This window comes from Odontesthes bonariensis, chromosome 11, assembly GCF_027942865.1.
Source record: "Odontesthes bonariensis isolate fOdoBon6 chromosome 11, fOdoBon6.hap1, whole genome shotgun sequence".
NCBI classification, from domain to species: domain Eukaryota; kingdom Metazoa; phylum Chordata; class Actinopteri; order Atheriniformes; family Atherinopsidae; genus Odontesthes; species Odontesthes bonariensis.
The window spans coordinates 30,557,396-30,561,012 of record NC_134516.1 but is presented as its reverse complement, the minus strand read 5'-3'; the positions used below and the strand labels follow the sequence as shown (position 1 = coordinate 30,561,012).

Here is a 3,617-nt window from a genome sequence, read left to right as displayed (position 1 = left end):
CAGCCTCTCACCAACTGCGCACCAGTCACAGCGGGGTGGGGATGCAAACCCTGGTTCGGGTAGGGGGTAATGAAAGTATAGAGGGTCCCAGAGGTCAGACACACTAGCAGACACACTATCAGATTCAACAGACCTAACTATAAGCTTTATAAAAAAGGAAAGTTTTGAGCCTGGTCTTAAAAGTGGAAAGGGTGTCTGCTTCCCGGACATTTACTGGCAGCTTATTCCACAATAGAGGGGCCTGATAACTGAAGGCTCTGCCTCCCATTCTACTTTTAGAAACTCTGGGAACCTCAAGTAAACCTGCAGTTTGGGAACAAAGTGCTCTGTTAGGAAAATATCTTACAATGAGATCTTTAAGATATGATGGAGCTCGGTCATTAAGAGCTTTATATGTAAGGAGAAGAATCTTAAATTCTATTCTGAATTTAACAGGGAGCCAATGAAGAGAAGCTAAAACTGGAGAAATATGATCTCTCCTGTTAGTTCTCATCAAAACTCTGGCTGCAGCATGAATTAGTTTTTCTGCATCACTCTGAGACAAGATGTTCCTGATTTTAACAATATTACGAAGGTGAAAGAAGGCAGTCCTAGAAACCTGTTTTATATGCGAGTCAAATAATAAGTTCTGGTCAAAAATAACTCCAAGGTTCCTCACTGTAGAACTAAAAGCCAATGAAATACCATCTAGAGTAACTATATAGCTAGACAATTTCTCCCTGAAACGCTCAGGTCCAAAGATAACGACTTCAGTTTTGTCTGAATTTAGAAGCAGACAGTTCTGAGTCATCCAGGTCTTTATGTCTTTAAGACATGCTTGTAGTCTGACCAACCTATTGGGTTCATCTGGTTTTATAGATAAGTACAGCTGAGTATCATCAGCATAGCAATGGAATTTTATGCCATGCTGTCTAATAATGTTACCTAATGGAAGCATGTATAAAGTGAAAAGAATCGGTCCAAGCACAGAACCCTGAGGAACTCCATGACTTACTCTGGTGTGTGAGGAAGATTCTTCATTTACAAGAACAAACTGAAATCTATCAGATAAATATGACTTAAACCAGCCTAATGCAGTTCCTTTAATCCCAATAACATGTTCAAGTCTGTGTAATAAGATACTGTGATCGACCGTATCAAATGCAGCACTGAGATCCAACAGGACAAGCACAGACACAAGTCCGCTATCAGAGGCTAAGAGGAGATCATTGGTAACTTTCAGCAGTGCAGTTTCTGTGCTATGATGCACTCTGAATCCTGACTGAAACTCTTCAAACAGATTATTTCTGTGTAAGTGATCACAAAGCTGAGCTGCAACTATTTTTTCAAGAACTTTAGACATAAAAGGGAGATTGGATATAGGTCTATAATGAGCCAACACTTCTGAATCAAGAGTAGGTTTTTTAAGTAAAGGTTTAATTACAGCAACCTTAAAAGTCTGAGGTACATATCCTGTCAACAAAGACAGATTGATCAAATCCAATATGGAAGTGTCAATTAATGGGAAAACCTCCTTGAACAGTCTGGTTGGGATTGGGTCTAAAACACAAGTTGATGGTTTAGAAGAGACTATTGCTGTTGTTAGTTCAGAGAGATCAACTGGACAGAAGCCGTCTAAATACAAATCAGGTTCTAAAGATACTTCTAAAGCTGCTGTACTTGATGATACATCACTGATAATAGTGGGAAGGACTCCATCAATCTTCTCTCTGATAGAAACAATTTTATTAATAAAGAAGCTCATGAAATCATCACTGCTGAGAGTTAAAGGAATAACTGGCTCAGCAGAGCTCGGACTCTTAGTCAGACTGGCTACAGTGCTGAAAAGAAACCTGGGATTGTTCTTATTCTCTTCTATCAATGATGAAAAATAAGCAGTTCTAGCTTTACGAAGGGCTTTCTTATACATTGTTAAACTATCTTTCCAGACTAACTGAGACTCTTCTAAATTAGAGGAACGCCACTGTCTCTCCAGCTTTCTTGCAGTCTGCTTTAAAGCACGCAGCTGTGAATTATACCAAGGAGCCAAAAACCACTTCCTGAAATGGATCCAGTTCCTGCTCTTTATTCTTTCATCAGTTTTATGAACCATGTGGCGCTGTGGCTTAGTTGGTCAAAGTGCCTGTCTCGTAAACAGGAGATCTTGGGTTCAAATCCCAGCAGTGCCTGTGGGCCTTCAGAGCAAGCTATGACTTAGCATATAAAACAGATAATTATCAGATTTCTACTAAATCCTTTTCACTGGTCCACTTAATGAAAGTGCATATAAATAGCACACAGCTTTTAAAGTCTCATTTATGCCTATTTTATACTTTCAGAGTGTAATTTTCCTCCGTTCACATAACAAGTCAAATGGTTAGGGTACAGTACGGTGGAAGTTCTCCTCCTGTCACACTACATAACATCAAAATAAATGTACAAACCGTGAAATAGTCAGAGTTAGAGTAAAAGCTGAGGGCAGGACGTCATTTCCTTTAAATATGTAGCAGAAAATAATCCGCAAAAGCATAAAAAAGCCTTGTAAAAACACAGTAAATGACTTGGCGTGTAATAAATACACCGCTTCATGAGATCAGGCTGTAACTGGTGAAAGTGCCTTCCACATGAACAGCAGGATCTGAGTTGAAAACCCAACAATATCTGCAAGATATGATGAAGTTTTGAACCAATTGGAGGCACTTCTACTCATGGCTTTAACTATCCTGCTTCCTGCTTCTGAAGAGTGCAGACGTGTCTCTGCTTCCTCCTGCTGCTTATCGCTTTATTTGCTTTCAAATAATTTTACTTCTTTACACAAGTGAACTCAGACTTTTTTAATCAATTTTATTCTTTTTAGAATTTATCTGATGATTCAGTAACTACAGTCCTTTCAACATGCCCTGTGATAGCTCTCGGATATATCAACAAGAAATTTGTGCGCTACAAGAAAGGATTTTGACCCATGACCCATCACTAGTAAGAAGTCCACATTTACTTCCAAAGGAAAGGGTGAAAAAACTGCTGCTTACAACTTAAAGCTAAATGATACTGTGTATTTTCCAAGACTCTGTAAAGACACTTAAAATGGACTTGGTGCTAAGCCCAAGAAATGTCAAACTGTTGGTATCAACAGAGGATATGTAACATCACCCGGAATAAAGTTAACAAACAGATTTTTACCACTGTCAGAGCCAAATGTGACTGAGTGTAACAAACAGAGTATAACAGCGTTACTAACGGCGTTATTTTTCCAGTAACGGAGTAATCTAATTAATTACTTTTCCCATCGTTACAACGCCGTTATAGTTACTGAGAATATAAAGTGGTGCGTTACTACAATTTGGTTGTAGGTCTTTCGGCTACACATCAGATTAATCACCGTTAATCACCGTTTTGTATCAAGTACAATACATAAAATTATGGATTATCACACAACAATAGTAATAAAATGCAATGTAATGCAGCTCTTTCAGTCCCGTCCCATCTCCCGTACTCTGGTGTCATCTGCTTCTGGCCGAACATCCGTCCGGCTGGGTCTGGAACTGCTAAGCTAACTCTGGGAGGAGAGGTCGCCAGTACGTCACTCCCAATCAAAGAGATCTTCAGCATCCCTTCTCCCTGTCAGACTAAACTTGGTT

At 39.3% G+C, this 3,617-nt stretch overlaps 1 non-coding gene across 1 annotated transcript; it reads left to right on the top strand.

Annotated features, from left to right (window-relative positions):
* Window positions 1–2,094: 2,094 nt before the first annotated feature.
* On the top strand, window positions 2,095–2,168 carry trnat-cgu (transfer RNA threonine (anticodon CGU)). The gene has a single exon. It is a non-coding gene; the product is annotated as a tRNA-Thr (tRNA).
* The last annotated feature ends 1,449 nt before the right edge of the window (window positions 2,169–3,617 follow it).